Source organism: Protopterus annectens, chromosome 15.part0 (assembly GCF_019279795.1).
Source record: "Protopterus annectens isolate FY-2018-M chromosome 15.part0, PAN1.0, whole genome shotgun sequence".
NCBI classification, from domain to species: domain Eukaryota; kingdom Metazoa; phylum Chordata; order Ceratodontiformes; family Protopteridae; genus Protopterus; species Protopterus annectens.
This window is the reverse complement of record NC_056749.1, coordinates 652740910-652760618: the sequence shown is the minus strand read 5'-3', so window position 1 is coordinate 652760618 and position 19709 is coordinate 652740910. Positions and strand designations below refer to the sequence as shown.

Here is a 19709-nt window from a genome sequence, read left to right as displayed (position 1 = left end):
AGTTCTTTGTGAATAGTTTGAGGGCTGTGTTAGTTTGTATATATTTTTTGTTTGAAAAGATTAATGTGAGATAAGTTGTAAAGATTGTGGGCTATATTTAATGGAATATAGATGTAATTGTTATTGAAAGCATTGAACTGAGCAGTGGGCATAAGACTGGTGTTGAGAGGTGTATGGTAGTTGGTTATGTGTGCTAGAAAGAGAAGGGAAGTAAATTGTGGTACTTTGAATAGCATGCTAATTATTATGTGAGTGTTTGCTTAGTGTTCATGATGGATGTCAGAGTTAAAAAGGTGGAAGGCAGAACTACAGAAGGACTGAAAATGACCACAGAAAAATAGAAGCAATTAATAAGTGGAAGGAATGGACATTGAAAGCAGGTGACTGTTGACAGTGCGGAAAGATGTTTTAAATTTAACAGATTCTTACCTAATGAAACATGCCCCCCATGAATTTAATGAATGCCATGGCAATGATGTTTTATGCAGTTGGGGTGGGGGAGACTATTTATTGATTTACAATAAACCACAGCAAACATAAGTTTAATATCCAAGTCTTAAAATAAAATAAAGTATTGGTTGCTCATTTAAGGACTGGGGAGCATGAAAATGAATACATGGGGGAATCAAGGAAAAACAAAGGTAAAGAATAACCTAGAAACAACTGTGAAGTAAAGGAATGGTTGTGTATAAGTGGCATAATAAAGAAATATAAAACTGCAAATAAAAAATGTTGGACTATCACAAAAATGAAGCTGGCACACAAGAGTGATGGGCAACAGTGGGGAGACCAATGAATGCAAATGCTGTAATAAAAAAAGTCTGATATTGGTACTAATTTGGCATGCAGTATATTAGTGTGAGAGTCACTGGAAAGGAACAAAAGAAAGATTTAAAAGGCTCACATCCAGAGGACACCCATGCACATGCAAGAGATGAAAGGCAGTGATCCAGAGGCTGGGAATGGGGAGAGGAGTTTGAGTGTAAGCAGTTGCCAAATAACAGAAGGTTCAGTTGGGAGGGTTAGCCCAGAGGAAGAATTATACCAAATGGCAGCAACTGGGAAAACAGGGAGGAGGGGGCTAGAACTGCAAGAAAAATATAGTTAATTATGTGGGACACTGGGGGTTCATCAAATCCTAACAGAAGAACGAGAATAGAGGAAAAATTAAAGAGGATGGGGGAGACTGTGTTCTATTGCAAGAAAATCAGAGATGGGGAGAAGATATTGTGTTATGACTATCTAAAGGGAGAGATGGACAGCAAGTCAGGGAAAGCAAAGAGGTTAGCAGTAATTGCATTTCATACAGGACTTCAGATAACCACAAAAGAAGTGATAAACATGAAATATGTAGCTGGATCCTCTGTCAGGAAAGGGTGGAAGGTGCCTGTTAGACAACAGGAAACTTATATGCACCACATGGAAATGGAGAAGGAGTCTACAAGAACTTTTTTGCTAAGTGGGCAAGGAGAAGAAGGAATGGAATAGTGGTAATAGGGGATTACACTGTCACCATGGAAACAGCAGAAAAAGGTTGTATAGAAGGAAGGAATAGTGGTAATAGGGGATTACACTGTCACCATAGAAACAGCAGAAAAAGGTTGTATAGGAGGAAGGAATAGTGTTAATAGGGGATTACACCGTCACCATAGAAACAGCAGAAAAAGATTGTATAGGAGGAAGGAATAGAACAACAAGATGAGACAAGAACAAGCTCAAAGAAAGAAAGAAAGAGGGTGGCTGAACATATGGAGGTAAAAATATACAAATGACAGGAAATACACCTTCACAAGAAACATTTTGGTGCAGGCAAGTAGGTTAGACTGCTTCTTAGGAAAGGAAAACCTAATGGAAATTTTAAGAACCAAAATGTATCCTTGGAAAGAGGTGTGCAAAATCTATACCAATAACCAAATGTTTTGATGTCTGAAGAAGTTTTGGTGACAACGCAAAACCATTCACCATTTATTGTTTGCACATTAAACTTCTATTTTACTTGAACATCCTCAGCCTTGTTTGTTGCCTCTTAGTGGATTTACTTTTCTGGATACTTTATTTGTACAGTCAAGACAACTTATTTCTTGCAGCAGGTAGTTTTATTCACGTTAATGACCACAAGTTAACACATTACAAAAGATTCTAGATTTGTTTGAAAATCTCATTGCTCTGAAGAAGTATGCATGTGTTCAGAGGGGGGCATTCAATTAGCTTTAAAAAACTGTTATTTTTGAAAAGATTGTAGGTCTAATAGAAATAATAGAAGAGATCAAAATACAAGTGAGGCACATATCAGTGTCAGCAGTAAAAGTTAAAGTAAATGTGCAGGAAAAGAAACCAATGAGAAGGGTAGTGGAGGTGGGCTAACTATAAATAGAAGGAGACTGGGGACATATAAACACTGCAAGGGCTCATTAAGGAGTCAATACAGGACAACGGGGACATATAAACACTGCAAGGGCTCATTAAGGAGTCAATACAGGACAACGGGGACATATAAACACTGCAAGGGCTCATTAAGGAGTCAGTACAGGACAACTGGAGATATATAAACACTGCAAGGGCTTATTAAGGAGTCAATACAGGACAACAGGGGATATATAAACACTGCAAGGGCTCATTAAGGAGTCAATACAGGACAACGGGGACATATAAACCCTGCAAGGGCTCATTAAGGAGTCAATACAGGACAACTGGGGATATATAAACACTGCAAGGGCTCATTAAGGAGTCAATACAGGACAACGGGGACATATAAACACTGCAAGGGCTCATTAAAGAGTCAATACAGGACAACGGGGACATATAAACACTGCAAGAGCTCATTAAGAAGTCAATACAGGACAACGGAGACATATAAACACTGCAAGGGCTAATTAAAGAGTCAATATAGGACAATGGGGACATATAAACACTACAAGGGCTCATTAAGGAATCAATACAGGACAACTGGGGACATATAAACACTGCAAGGGCTCATTAAAGAGTCAATACAGGACAACGGGGACATATAAACACTGCAAGGGCTCATTAAGGAGTCGATACAGGACAACGGGGACATATAAACACTACAAGGGCTCATTAAGGAGTCAATACAGGACAACTGGGGACATATAAACACTGCAAGGGCTTATTAAGGAGTCAATACAGGACAACGGGGACATATAAACACTGCAAGGGCTCATTAAGGAGTCAATACAGGACAACGGGGACATATAAACACTGCAAGGGCTCATTAAAGAGTCAATACAGGACAACAGGGACATATAAACACTGCAAGGGCTCATTAAGAGTCAATACAGGACAACTGGGGACAAACCAGTTACAAGTTGCATCCCACAGGACTCAGTTCTGGGACCTCTCTTGTTCGGTATATACTTCTCTGAGGTTCAGGCTAACACGGGGGGATTATGGCTGACAAAGTTTGCAGATGACTGCAAACTGAGGGCCATAATCAAATCTCCAGCTGACACAAGCATCCTCCAAAAGGGTCTCACAGAGACGGATGCTTGGTGCCAGAGCCACGGCCTCAAGCTAAATGCTAAAAAGTGCATAGTCATCCCCTTTGGGAAAAACAAGGTGCCCACAAATTACCACATAGGTGGTAATCGATTAAGCACAGAAGAAGTAATTAGAGATTTGGGGACCAACGTAGATAGTAATCTCTCCTTTGATAATCACGTTGCCAAATTGGCTAGAAAGACCTTCTATATAGCCCACCTTATCACGAAAGGGTTCACATCTAGATCAAGAGAGGTCATTGTGCCCCTCTACTTGTCACTCATCAGGCCCATAATTGAATACAATACCCCTTTTGGGATGTACCTTACCCGACACCTGCAGCAGCTGGAGAGACCCCAAAAGTACCTCACCAAGAGGTCATGGGCTACAAACAGATGTCCTATGCAGCTCAACTAAAGAAACTCCAGCTCTACTCAGTTGCTTACCGCCTACTCAGAGGCGCTCTATGCCTGATGTACAAAGCCATGTCAAACCCAGAAATAATGGACATGCTCCACCTCAAAAAATCCAAGTCCTTTAGAGCTACACGCTCCAGGGACCTAAACCTCAGCACAAAAATAAATAGGACATGCTGGAGGGACAGATTCATTTCCCAGAGGCTCCCCTCACTCTTGAATAGAATCCCAAATCATGTTAGACATAGCCCCTCGCTGACTCTCTTCAAGCGAAATCTGGACGCGTGGATGGGAAATCACAAATTCACCCCTGGGATCTCTTCTGTGTCCCTGCAAGACAGAGGCACAGTAAACTAATCTTAAAAGGGTACCTTCTGTGACCTACTTTACAGAGGCACAGTAGGCTAATCTAATAGGGAGGCGGAAGCCAAATACACTCTGGCTAGGCTTATAAATGCGCTAGGGCAGATAGCCTAGTATCTATCTATGAACCTATGAACCTATATAAACACTGCAAGGGCTCATTAAGGAGTCAATACAGGACAACTGGGGATATATAAACACTGCAAGGGCTCATTAAGGAGTCAATACAGAACAACGGGGACATATAAACACTGCATGGGCTCATTAAGGAGTCAATACAGGACAACCGGGGATATATAAACACTGAAAAAACTTATTAGGGAGTCGATACAAGACAACGGGGGATATATAAACACTGCAATAACTCATTAAGGAGTCAATACAGGACAACTGGGGATATATAAACACTGCAAGGGCTCATTAAGGAGTCAATACAGGACAACTGGGGATATATAAACACTGCAAGAACTCATTAAGGAGTCAATACATGACAACAGGGAATATATAAACACTGGAAGAACTCATTAAGGAGTCAATACAGGACAACTGGGGATATATAAACACTGCAAGGGCTCATTAAGGAGTCAGTACAGGACAACTGGGGATATATAAACACTGCAAGAACTCATTAAGGAGTCAATACAGGACAACTGGGGATATATAACCACTGCAAGGGCTCATTAAGGAGTCAATACAGGACACCTGGGGATATATAAACTCTGCAAGGACTCATAAAGAAGTTGAGACAGGACAATATGAAAGGCAGGGTCAAAATGGAAAAATGTTAGTGGCATCAGATTAAGGTCACTTTTAGGGGGAAAACTGATGAGTGCAAAGGAAATAAGAGAAGAAAAGATGAAAGGGTAATTGAGGAGCAGGAGGGAGAGAGAGATAGTGGGTGTAGTCAAGGAAGCTGGAGGAAATGAAAGCAGAAGGGAAACACTGCAAGTATGAGAAAAAGCAATAAGAATGACATTAGAGAGTAAAATTATTACACAACAAGAAATTCAACAATGGTTCTGGAAAGACTACCAGTGTACAGTGGGGGAGGCAGAAGGCAAACAACTAGCCAAGAAATACAAAAAGAACCATGCAGACAGAGAAATAGGTACAGAGGATAAGGGGGGAGATGGATAATATTTAGAAGAGGATGACCTAATCAGGGAAATATTCAAGGAATACTTTAGAGAGATTTACAAACAGCAGGAAGGTACAGAAGTCTCAGAATGAAAATGGGAAAGAAACGTAGAGGGGTTATACTGGATGAGAAATGTAGAGGGGCTATACGGGATGAGAAATGTAGAGGGGCTATACTGGATGAGAAATGTAGAGGGGCTATACTGGATGAGAAATGTAGAGGGGCTATACTGGATGAGAAACGTAGAGGGGTTATACTAGATGAGAAATGTAGAGGGGCTATACTGGATGAGAAACGTAGAGGGGTTATACTGGATGAGAAATGTAGAGGGGCTATACTGGATGAGAAATGTAGAGGGGTTATACTGGATGAGAAACGTAGAGGGGTTATACCGGATGAGAAACAAAGACACATGCTAGCTGCAGAAGTGACAATGGATGAGTCAAGGAAAATAATATACAAGAAACAGAGGAAAGATGGAGGACCAGATGGATGCTCTCTGTAGCTCTACAAATGGGAGGTGGGGGATGTGGAAGATGCTACAAGAGAGGGAAAATAAAGGAATACAGGGCTTGTGCAAAGTGTCCATAATTATGGTGAATGCCATAATATCTAAAGTGGTTGAAATAGGGAGGAAGTGGGATATTATTGGCCTCTCTCTCCCTCTCTCTCTTTGATTTATGTGGATATCATGATCTTGAAAAAAGTACTGGTAGGAAAACCAGATAAAGAATTTCAAAAAATAATATAAGCAGGGCAAAATGGCAATGTGAAGGGAAGAAAGACAGAAAAGCAAACTGGCAAAAGTTGCTGGAATTTACATACAGGGAGAAATATAAGCAGGAACGGTAAATATGGGACTGTGCACATTGAGCTGCAGAATGACTTTCATATGGTAAAGTGGGAATTCCTAAGAAAGATAGACCTTGTTCACCTCCATAGTGCCTTTTTAGGCAATGTCAACCTGATAAACCTATGTACATAAAAAAAAAAAAAAACAAGCAAAGGAAAATATGAAGGTGTTACTAATCAATGCTAGAAGCGTGGTAAGAAACTGCACTCCCTACAAGCCCTTCTCACCCGGGAAGATATTGACATGTGTGCAGTGACTGAGACGTGGTTTAAAATAGAGGAGAGCACTCCAGCTGTGCAGTGCTGTAATGCCTTCTGCACATTTAAATCAGCTACTGCACAGGAGGGGAAAAAGGTGGAGGTGTATCGGTTTACATTCAGAAGAGACTCACATTCCCATCCCATCTTTACCCTTGGAATCAGTCTCCAGAGCTGTGGACGAGGGTAAGGTAGTCCACACAGCCTATCTGGACCTCGCCAAGGCCTTCACACCATCCCCCACTCTGGAATCATAGATAAACTTATTAAGCTGGGCATTAATCCCTACGTCACTCAATGGGTTGCCAACTGGCTTACTGACAGAACCCACACTGTAAAAGTAGTCGACTCCAAATCCAGCTCCAGACAAGTGACAAGTGGAGTACCTCAAGGTTCAGTCCTGGGACTGCTCTTGTTTGGCATCTACTTCTCTGAAGTACAGGCCAAGACTAAGGGACTCTGGCTAACAAAGTTCGCAGATGACTGCAAACTGGGAGCCATTACTGAATCCCCAAATTATATGGATATTCTACAAAAGGGTCTTACAGAAACAGATGCTTGATGCCAGAGCCATGGGCTAAAGCTCAATGCCAAAAAAGGCATAGTTATCCCCTTTGGGAAAAAACACATACCCATGAATTACCACATAGGTGGCAGTACACTAAACACCGAAAGTGTGATAAGAGGCTTAGGGACACAGGTGGACAGTGGTCTCACCTTCGATAACCACATCACCACAACTGTCAGCAAATCCTTCTATGTCACACACCTCATCACTAAGGGCTTTTCATCCAGAAAAAAGGAGGCCATTGTCCCACTGTACTCATTCCTCATTAGACCCATTATAGAATACAGTGCCCCATTTGGTATGTACATCTCAAGACATCAGCAAAAACTGGAAAGGCTGCAGAAATACCTCACTAAAAGAATCGCAGGCCTAAAGCAGATGCCATATGCTGACCATGTAAGAAAACTCCAGCTATACTCTGCTGCATATCGTCTACTCAGAGGCGATCTCTGCTTAACATACAAAGCCATGTCAAACCCAGAGCTGTTGGACATGCTACACTTAAAGAAATCCCAATCCCTCAGAGCCACACGCTCCAGGGATCTAAACCTTGTCATCATAATATACAAAACATGCTGGAGGGATAAGTTCCTGACCCAGAGACTCCCCAGACTCTGGAATAGACTGCCCATACATGTCAAGCAAAGCACCTCTTTGGCCCTCTTCAAAAAGAACCTTGACGATTGGATGGAAGATATGAAATTCACCCCCAGGGTCACATCAGTCACCCTGCTAGACAGGGGTCCAGGGAAGTAAATATTGTGGGAAGAAATAGCCAGGGAATTGTTATGGCTAGGCTTCTATAGGCCCTAGGGCTGATAGCCTAGTACCAACCTATGAACATCAAAGCTGGTAAAGCAGCATGATGAAATAACCATCAGAAAGGTCCCGTACCATATATTAGTTAGCTATAGAACTCCCTCTGTGACAAAACAAAGCCACAACACCTGTCTACAGGAACTAGAATCACTCAGTATTAAACCCAGTACCATTTTCCAAGGTGATCTAAACTATCCAGCTATAGAATGGGATACCTACACCACCACTAGCACACAAAGCACAGAGATTCCTGGACTTTGTCAATACAAATTCCCTGGTACAATTAGTTAGAGCACCCACTTGGGGAAATAACATCTTGGATCTTGTCCTTACTAATATAGGAGCATCTTGTACCATCCCTTGCATACTATTAGGTCTGACCATAAAGCAGTCTACTTCAAAATAAAACTGAAACCAGAGATACCTTCCACCCATTTAATAATTTCTTTAAGACAAACTACCTTCTCCTAAGAGATACATTGGCAAGTTTCAAATCCCCACCAAACTCAGTTAACTCCACTGACTACACAGAAGTGTACAGCACCACACTATACCAGCATGTAAACAGCTGTATAGATGTAGCTATACCCATGTAGGAACAAGTGCAGGGAAACCCCAGAAACAAATCCAAATGGTGGAACCACAATATCAAGAAGCTTTATAATAACAAGGAAACATTTTTGGCAAAAAGTAAGAAGAGTAATTTCCAGAATGTTAGAGCCCTTATCACTGAAATAAACAAACAAATCAGGAGTTTAATAAAATCCACCAAAGGCCAATCTGAAGCCAAAATAGCTTCCCAAGCCAAAGAGAATCACAAGACATTTTTAGTTATATTCATAATCTGTAAAGCACAATGCAGCAGTGCATTCTGCTGACTGTGAATGATGTTACCTACACTGTGGCCGAAGATATAGCTAAGCTACTGGCTGATAGGTTTAGCCCAAATGTTACCACTCTCCCCTCCATCTGTCCCTAAAGATATATCTGAAAGTGCAAAACTTCCACGACACCCGCAAATTGTAGAAATAACACAAATGAAGGCAAAAGACAAACTGATCCACTCCCAAGTATTTATTTAGCACTTTTGTTTATAAAATACAAACTTCCTCAGAATAAAAGCTTAAAAACTTGAACTGTAGTGGCCAACTCATTTATATATGCGCTAAAAACCATGTTATAAAACTTGCCTCAGTTTGGAACCAGCATTTAAAGATATATTACATCTGCAGTTTGTATCACTTACATTTTCATATACATTACATGCTTTGCCACTGCTAAGCTTCACAAGCACATACTTGCATATAGTATTGCTAAAATAACTAAAATACCTCTCTACTAGATAAATTCTTATATATGTAAATGAATACATATGTAGATCTAGCTATCATGCTACCTATAACAAAGATGACTTTAAACACAGTGTATACCCCATGAACATAATTATACCTAGATAGCAAACTTGGCTTTCAGTCTCAAAATTGGACTAATAGAATCCACACCATTTAGTCCTGGTTAACTAGTTGCGTTGATTCGCAGTTGCCATTTGAGTTCCTTAAATTCCAAAAAATCATCTATAGGACCTCCTCTTTCACCTATATCAACATGATCTATAGTAATATATTTAAAATGATGCTCTGCAAGTTGGATTGTATGTTCAGCTAAGGCATTCTTGGAGTCTTTTTTACTGATATATTGATGTTGATATATTCTGGTTTTAAGGCTATTTTTTGTATTACCTATGTAAATACATGGGTATTTTTGACAAATACCTATGTAAATAACCAGTTTGCTGTTACAATTATATCTCTTTTTCAAACTTATTGTAAAAAAATGGGCTAAATGGATTTCATTCTTCTCTAATATGTATTTACATTGTGAGCAATACTCATATTTACTAATTTTCCTCACAATTCATCATACTAGGTTTTTCTAACATAATTGTGATACTTACATCCTTTTTATAAGATATACGTGGGCCCACCCCCACCAATTTCTTATAATCTGGGTCGGTATTAAAAACACACTAGTTTTTTGTAATAATTTCTCTGATATTACCATATTGCTTGTTAAATGTTAAAATCATTCCATTTGTATGATTCACTTTAGCAGTATTAGATATAGTATTCATGCTAGTGTGTCTATCTGAGCCCAGTAATGGTAGGAAGTGTCCACTAACTCTTTTCTGAGTTACCTCATTACCTATGTTGTCTATGAACAGTGTGGAGTACTCTCTACTAATCAGCATGTTTTTAGGAATGTTGGTCTGAAAAACATATTCATCATTATCTGATACCATTCTAGCAAGACGAACATATTGTCCCTTGACCAGGGACTTTTTTTGGTGCAGGGAATGCCAGCTCATAAAGAATAACAGTATGTTAGAGTACATTGGTTTTCTGTAAATAGTAGAGTTAAATATCCCTCTAATTCTCTTTCACAATAGTGACATCTAAAAAATGAATAGTCTCACTACTTGTATGGATAGTAAACTCCAAAAATGTTGTGGTGCCACACGTAGTTAAAAAACTCATTTGGTTTTTCAGTACTATCTTTCCAAAAAATAATATCATACAGGTATCTGCCATAAAGTGTCCAATATTGGGAATATGGTGAATTGATGACAAATTCCATTTCCCAATATGCTAGGACAGTATTTGCAAAAATGGGGGCACATACTGCCCCCATGGCAACTCCTCTACACTATACATAGTGTATACATAGATAAATAAATATCATCTGATTTCCCTTTACCCTTGTATACTGCTTTTGTGTTTGCCATTTACATTTCTGAGGCATAATTCTTGACTTCAAACTTTCAATGAATTAATAAGTCAAAACAGAAGTCAGGACAACCTTAGTTTTATCCAGTTTAATTATTTAAGCTAAGGAGTTGAGCTAAAGCTTGGGACCTTATTTTAATTTTGAACTTGTTTAAGATTTCCCTAGCCTTATCTTCATAAAGTGACAGAAAGTCTATCTTGTATACCTCTTCCTAGATGACTACTGTTGACACCTGTTTCAGAAAATGCATAAAATATGGTCTGTAATTACTTAGTGTAAAGGCGGATGGAACCATTAAAACCTGACCCTGTTTTAGGATATTTTGCTTGTACAGAATGTTTCCCTGCATAGATTTTGCCTTAATAAATGGTTGGTAAACTTATTTTTTTTTCTTGATTATACTACATAAATTTGAGTACCTCAACTGTCCTTTCTTTAGTAATTCATTCAACTGGTTTATTACCAATTCCTCAGTAATTTATTCTTCTGGCTACTTTATAAACTATTGTTTTCATTAATCACAGCCTTTAGCTGCTTGCTTTAATGAGGGCATTACCTGGGATTCAGAAACACTAGTTATGTGGCCATGCAATTGACTCTGCCCTTCTGAGCTGGGAATTTCTGGTTAAAGGTTTATAGTGCCTGAATATTTGAACTGTATCTTACTGAAATTGGTTCACCTTGTTTGCTCTAGCATAGACTAGATCCAGGCCTGCTGAATCTAGCTTTGTTTATATGCTTGTTGTTTGTTTGCTTGTTATTTCCCTGGAAGCTAATTCCACCTAATACGCAACTTCTCAGCGCTTCTGTGGATCACTAGTGATATCTGCATTGCTTACTGTACTTATTTCCTTGTTTCACTTGAAAGAAAGTTACTGTTTGTCATTTTTGCATTTAGTTACTTATAACACATTGCACTCAAGTTACCTGGCACTTGCCTACTAAAGCAATTATATAAGTCAGCACTTAAAATTAAAAGCACTACACCCTCACTCCCCACTGGCCCTTGTTTTCAATTAAGGAATTCCCAATATTATTCTAGCATGTCCAAAGGTCAGTTGTCAATCTTCTCCCCGGTCCAGCTGGTGAATCTGGGAATCTTGAGGCAATGTTATAACTGCCTCATGTACACAGACAACCCTCTCCTCCTCCCACATAACACAAATACTTGCGAGAGATGCAGCTATTTAGCCAAACTGGAGGCTGAGCTCTCTCAACTCAGGACTGGCAAGACCAGACAGGAGGAGAAGGCAACTACACACACCACAAAACCAGCCTCACATAATGCTACCACTCCACTGAATCAAACACATAAACACACAAAGACATACGCGGAGGCTCTGAGTAAAAATTTACCTAAACAGCAGAGGCCTCCAAAGCAGACACCCAAACAACTGCTACCTCAAGACACCCCACAAGCAACACATAAACCACAAAAGCAGTGTGCAAAGCAGTCACAGCCCTTAAGGCCAAATACAACACCAAACATACTTGTCATAGGTGACTCCATAGTCAGACACACTGGCGTCCCACTCACCAGGCTGAACAAGGAGAGGGTCACAGTAAGCTGCCTATCGGGCGCTAGAATCCGCCACATAACACAAGCACTCGGGTCACTCCACGGCAAGTACAAATATGACACAGTCATTGTCCATGCTGGTGTGAACGACCTGAGACGTACCTCCCTGGACTACATGAAAAGAGACATAGAGGAGCTCTCTGATTATGTAGCCCAGGCAGGTATGACCCTAACCCTGAGCAGTATCCTTCCTTCACCAAGAATGATGCCACAATATAGAGACAAGATGATCAGCTTTAACAATTGGCTTAATGTCTGGTGTCATTCAAAGGGGATCCAGTGTCTGTCTGCCTGGGATGACATGCTTGACAAGCCACGCTGCTTCGCAAGGGCGGCTTGCACCTGTCACCCTGGGCTTACGGATAGTGGCTAAGGTCCTTGCCACCTACATAGTGCCTTTTTTAGGCAAGGCTCAAATTCTAAACCTACCACCCTAGAAACCAAAAATGGGAAGAAACTGAGGGTAATGCTGCTCAATGCCAGAAGTCTAAATCTCAAAATGCACACACTCGAGGCCCTTCTCAGTATGGAGAACACCGATGACTGTGCTGTAACTGAAACCTGGTTCAAGGCTCCTGAGAGCACCCGGCACTATTAGGTTTTACCTCATATCATGCGTTCCGGCCCCAAAACCCGGACCACACCACAAAAGGAGGGTGTATCCATATTCATAAAGGATACCCACACCTCCAGGTTGGTGGCAACGCATCTAAGCTTCGAAACCATCCAGGTGCAACTAACCATAGGCAAAACTGCTCTACAAATTGTAGCATGCTACAGGCCACCCTCTCAAACTCAGGAACCCCACACAGCCTTCCTGAAGACACTGGAGGGTATAAATGTATCTCCAAACACCATCATATTGGGTGACTTCAACTACCGAATATAGACTGGGAACATTACTCAAGCCCTAACTTTCTAGCCCAACGGTTCCTGGAGTTCATAAATTCAAATGCCATGGAACAGCTAGTCACTGTTCCCACGAGAGGAGAAAATATACTAGATCTCATTGTCACAAACATGGGGACAAAATGCTCCACACCGGAAGTATATCCCTCATTGGTGAGATCTGATCATAAACTAATCTCACTGGAAATCCACATCCCGCCCCACCCCAAACAAAAAGACCATAGTGAAGAACTTCTCTAAAGCAAACTTCACACTACTCAAGACTGGTGTTGTATCCTTCAAGGCCCCTGAGCCAGTGGAAACCACAACCCAAGCTGCGGAAGCCCTTACAAATGCCTTCTATGAACACCTCCAGGACTGCATGGATCAGGCAATTCCAAATAAAACCAAGACTCTTTCCACAAAGGGCAAACGTCCAGTCTGGTGGACCCCAGCCATTAACAAACTTTACAATAAGAGGAGAAAGCTATTACATGATAGAACAAAATCCATAAAAGGAAGTCACCCCTGATCATTATTAGTAAAAAATACGAGCACTCATAAAATCAACTAAGGCCAATTTTGAGAGAAAAATTGCCATGGATTCAAAGGACAATCATAAGGCCTTTTCAGCTATGTTAGGAACCTGGGTGGAAACTCCCAGATATGCTCAGAATTAGTCCAAAATGATACAAAAATCACTGAACCCACAGACATTGCCAACATACTGGCAGACAGGTTCAGTGCAAACTTCACCCCTCTCCCCTAAAGGAGAGATAACTATCCCAGCCGAGTGTAGCCTCCTGGACATCTCAAATGCGCAGGTGAAAGCTGCTCTCTCTAAAGCTAAAAACACAGCATCAATGGGACCGGATGGTGTCCCCGGCTGTGTGCTACACGAGCTAAATGAGGAATTAAACCCGCACATAAGGCAGCTGTTTAATCTCAGCCTTACCACAGGATAACGTGCCCAAGGAGTGGCGTCACGGCAACTGTTGTCCCACTCCACAAAGGCGGCGCCTCACGGACCCTGGTAATTACCGTCCCATAAGCTTAACAAGTCTAGTCTGCAAAGCTATGGAGAGGATCATAATGGAGCTCATAAACAAAGATATAGGGGACTTGCAGACATTGGACCCGACCCAGTTTGGCTTTGTCAAGGGAAGATCATGCCTTTTGAACTTGGTCGACTTCTTCGAAACAGTCACCAAGGCCATTGATGAGGGAAAGGCAGTCCATACAGCCTACCTTGAGCTTGCAAAGGCTTTCGACACAATACCCCACTCGGGTATTGTAGAAAAACTTACCAGCTTAAATGTAAACCCATATGTCACAAGATGGGTTGCAAACTGGCTTAAGGACAGAACCCACAGGGTTAGAGTTGCTGGCGCTGTGTCAGACTCCAAGCCGGTCACAAGTGGTGTCCCACAGGGCTCGGTCCTTGGCCCCTATTGTTTGGCATCTACTTCTCAGAAGTACAGGCCAACATAGGAGGACTTTGGCTGACAAAGTTTGCAAGCGACTGCAAACTGGGCGCCATAGTGGAAAGTGCATCAGACACGGATATCCTTCAGAAGGGACTCACGGAAACAGATAGCTGGTGCCAGAGCCATGGCCTGAAGTTAAACGCCAAAAATGTATAGTCATACCCTTCGGGAAAAACAAGGTAACCCCAAGCTACCATATAGGTGGCAATCCACTAAGCACAGAAGAGGTTATCAGGGACCTGGGGACCCAGGTTGACAGTGGCCTTTCTTTTGACACTCACATTGCTAAAGTGGTTAGAAAGACCTTCTACATTGCCCACCTGATCATGAAGGGATTCACATCCAGATCTAGTGAGGTTATTGTTCCCCTGTACTCTTCACTTATCAGACCAATGATCGAGTACAATGCCCCATTCGGGATGTATCTCACCCGACATCTGCAGCAATTGGAGAGACCCCAAAAGTTCCTCACCAAAAGGATAAAGGGACTCCAAAATCTGTCATATGCTGCCAGATTGAAGAAACTCCAGCTCTATTCAGTCGCATACCGTCTGCTCAGAGGTGACATGTGCCTGACATACAAGGCCATGTCCAACCCGGAATTAATGGACATGCTCCACCTCAAAAATCCAAATCCACCAAAACCACTAGAGCAAGCAACTTAAACCTTAGCACGGATATAAATAGGGCGTGCTGGAGGGATAGATTTATCACTCAGAGACTCCCTATGCTGTGGAATAAAATCCCGGTCCATGTGAGGCAGAGCACCTCGCTGACTCTGTTCAAGAGAAATCTAGACCTGTGGATGGGAGATCGTAGGTTTACCCCGGGAATCATCTCTGTGTCACTGCTGGACAGAGGCACAACAAACTAATGGGCACAGTATTTTTTCATATAAGGGGTGGCGTAAGCCACAAAAATTTGGGCTAGGCTTATAAATGCCTTAGGGCAGATAGCCTAGTATAAACCTATGAACCTATGAACTAGTGTGGCTGTAGTGCAATGTGGTCCAAAGCTGATTAAATATATTATAGGGCAATTAGCATGACATAATTAACTAAAGAATGTGTGAAAGAGGAGCATAGCATGGCAATGGTCACATAACCCAAAGATCCCAGAAGAATTCATGTACTACAAACATGATTATGAGGATTCACAACATACCTCTCAACCTCTTAGTGCTAGAAATCTGGACAAATCATGCAAAATGGGGGGAGAAAGACCCAAAAATAGGGACAGATTATAAATATTGCACATATAAACTTAGAAATTTGCTAGAATATTTGTGTTCCATGGTGGTGCGGTGGTTAGCATTGCTGCCTCACAGCAAGAGGTTCTCCGGTTTGATCCTCGGCTGGGATGCCTTCTGTGCAGAGTCTGCATGTCCTCCCTGTGGTCGCGTGGGTTTCCTCCCACATCCCAAAGACATACTGTAGGTGGACCTGACACTCTAAACTGGCCCTAGGTGTGAGTATGTGCATGTGTTTGCCTTCTGTGGAAGGTTGGGCACCGGGCTGGCAACTCAACATTGTAAAACGTCACTGCCAATCATGGGCGGACAGGTGATCTGCTGTGGCGACCCCTAACCGGGAAAAGCCGAAAGAAGATTAGGGTTTGTGTTAACATAAATTTTTTGAAGAATTTGAAGTCTGAAACTCAAATGAATGTCATTGTTTAGTGACGTCAATCCTCAGATCATTCCAGTGATTTGCCAGAAAATCTCAAATTTTATGAGGAACAGACCAAAAATACGAGGCAATAATCTGTACAGTTGAGAGGTGTGATTCACAAGCCCACTGTCATGCCAGTATATAAGAACTGTTGACAGTCATGATGACTTCTTAACAAAGTCCCTAGAAATCTGCTTTCATTACTGGGGAAAAAAATAGGTATACAGGATAGTCAGAAGGGGAAGGGAAAGCAGAGGAACACAGAGAAGAGCATGAGGAATAAAAGACTTGGAATGTGGTAAGGAAACAAGAGCAGAATTTTTTGTGAGAAAGATACCCGTTGTTTCGAGAAGAATAGAAAGAGAAGTAAGGAAGAGGAAGGTGTAGATGGAAAAGAGGGTATAAGGATGATACTAAGGGCAGAGAAACAAGCAAAAACAGAGACAATGACCAAAAGGGGCTGTGTTAACACAAAATGAGAGAACACAAAGGAAAGACCCAGACAGGCAGAGAGACAGAGAAAAGGCCACATGGTGATGCAGAGGACTGGATAACAACGTAGGAAGGGAAATGAAACAGAAGGTGGGGGTGCACCAAGATGGGGGATAGGGTGGGTTGACATCTGCCTTTCATGCTCCCCAGGGCTGCAACTGGCCGGTGGTCAATCACCTCCATGACTGCTGTCTTACTTAGCCCAGCCACTGGTGGCCCACTTGTCAGGCAGTGGTGCGACTAAACCAATCAGCCATGGATGTTCTCCAGGCTGCCAGGGCAGGTGTGAAGTTGCTAGCCTATTGTCACAGTCACAATCTCCTCCAACTCCAGCCATATGGTGACCTACCTATGGTGTCCCAAGAAAGTGAAGAAAATGCTTCACTGATGACAGACCATGAAAGCCCACAAAGGAACCCTTCATTTAGCTTCCCTCTAGATGACATTCATCACCCTGCAGTGAGACAGACCTGGAGGTAGCTCATGACCCAGCAAGAGATGGCAATATGGGTCAGTGGTGAGGTGACCACCACCACACCACAACTGCAGCTGTGGCATAAAGTAGTAACATAAATGGAAAGAAATAAAACACCAAATAAATAATAAGACAAGTGAATAGAGTAGAGAAGTAGCAAGAAAGATACACAAATGCTTACCAGCGTGCGCACACACGCACAAACACACACACACACACACACACACACACACACACACACACACACACACACACACACACAAAAAACAGAGGAAAGCATTAGAGCATTAACATGTTTACATAATATTTTCAGGCACAAATGTACCCTAGGAAATAAAATGTTTTTATGCATTCTAAAGCAATGTGGAACATGAGTTTGATCTCCAAGACAAAGGGGTATATTGCAGCCAGTGTGTCACAAGGGATGTGAGGACATGGATCTTAGAGAGTCCTGCTGTTTGTATGTTGGAGAGCAATGCATATGGTGTAATGCATGAGTGCAGGCAATATGGTAGGCATTGTGGGACAAACCTAGCACAATGTCATATGACCAAGGGACAAGTTAGGATATGGTATAAATAGTATAATAAATTGCCGCTCAGGATCAAACCAGGGAATAGACAGTCCAAGCTCAAAGTTAATCACAAATTGAGTCTATTCAGACCTTGCACTAGGCTGTAACTCCGTAATGGTTTGAAAAAGTCGCATGGCGAAAGCACTTACCCAATTTGTTTTAATAAAGGGACATACAACCTTTATTCTTTGAGCCTGGAATTACTGCTTTTATTTATGGAGGTTATCTACTTGGTCTGAATAGACATCTTCATACCTTTTTATACTTTGTATCGATTCTGGACAAGTTTTTATGGAGTTACAGCCTAGTGCAAGGTCTGAATAGACTCAATTTGTGATTAACTTTGGGCTTGGACTGTCTGTTGCCTGGTTTGATCCTGAGTGGCAATTTATTATACTTGTATGTTGAATTTCCTTTATTTCCTGCTCAGGGTCATTTATTTGCTAGTGGTATTATATATTATTTGGTATGGTATAAATAATGCTCAGATGCTTCAGGGGAAAAATGAAACTTTGCAGTGGAGTAAAATAACAGCTGAAAAAAAAACACTGGCCTAAAGCTGGTAACCAGTCAGCAGTTGGCAGTCAAATAGTGTTACATATGTCAACCAGTGGTACATGCCAGAGCACACTAAAATGAATCCTACCCAAGGTTTGCCAAGTAAAATCAGCACTGCCATGAGGTTTAGAAGCTGCCATGCATTAATTATGTCAGGCAGTCAGACCCTTGTGCCTTTAATGATTGTCAGGACTTTTGCAATGCACCTAGCAGTGTAGCAGGCCAAAACCACAGGATGTGTAGTACAGTACAGCCCATTTATACTGCAGGGACAAAATGAGGCAGACATCTGATCATTACCCTGATAGCATGAGCAATTCACACTGGCAGTCTGACTGCTAGGTGGTCCACATGAACAGTGCATTAGAGTCAGGAGGAGTGTAGTACTCATAGTAGGGGTTTCCACTACTAGAAACAAAGTCCTATCACAAAAATCTGTTGGTATGATAAATATCTGCTGGTGTACTATTACAGGTATCTACTTACCCCTGCATCTGGAGAGACTTTCCATATGCCTCTGAAAGGGCAGCTTTTTGTATCTGCTCAGGAGTTGCATAACAGAAAGAAAAATAAAAATGTACATGACTCACATGTTCTGCAAGTGACTGGGAAGTCATGTCTAAGTTACAGTAAATGTGCCTGTCATGTATATTTAATGTAGTGCATAGAAGAACTTTCATTAGCCTCCTATTATTATTGGCAACTCAAGGTGACACGGATGTAGATCACTGTAATTGTGACTGCACTACTCACCTAAGTGAGTGATGCCTGTTGCAGGACAGATCACCCTAGAAAGGTAGTGCCATGTATCCACCTTACACTAAGTATACTCATAAGAAGCCCCCGACAAGTGCTCCTAATGGTCTCTCAGCATGATGCACAGAGATAGTTTCAATTCCCTCATGACCACCTGAGAGCCCTGCCACAGTCAGTGACCTCAGAAGCCATGATCACTTCACAGGTCATAGTCTAGAGGAGTATGGTAGTACATTTTCATCAATGTATGCTGCATGCATCATACGAAATGCACTGATGGGCATCAAAGTGGCATGGCAGTATGAAAGTTCAAAATGCCACTTTATAGTGGCACATACATACATACATACATACATACATGATATATTAAGGTGGCATTTGGAGTGTAAATTACATGGTGATATGCTGGTGTGTAACCTGTACAATACAGATCTGCTTCCATTGTTGTTCTTTAGTGCCTCTATGTGCCATGGCAAACACTTAATAAATGAACAGTACCACAAGGATCTGCTCATGCCCATTGCAGATCATAGT

The 19709-nt window shown here is 41.6% G+C and overlaps 1 protein-coding gene across 1 annotated transcript in view; it reads right to left on the bottom strand.

Annotated features, from left to right (window-relative positions):
* Positions 1 to 19709, bottom strand: part of FRMD7 (FERM domain containing 7) — a 762912-nt gene that overhangs the window by 230165 nt on the left and 513038 nt on the right. The gene's annotated exons all lie outside the window — the stretch shown is intronic.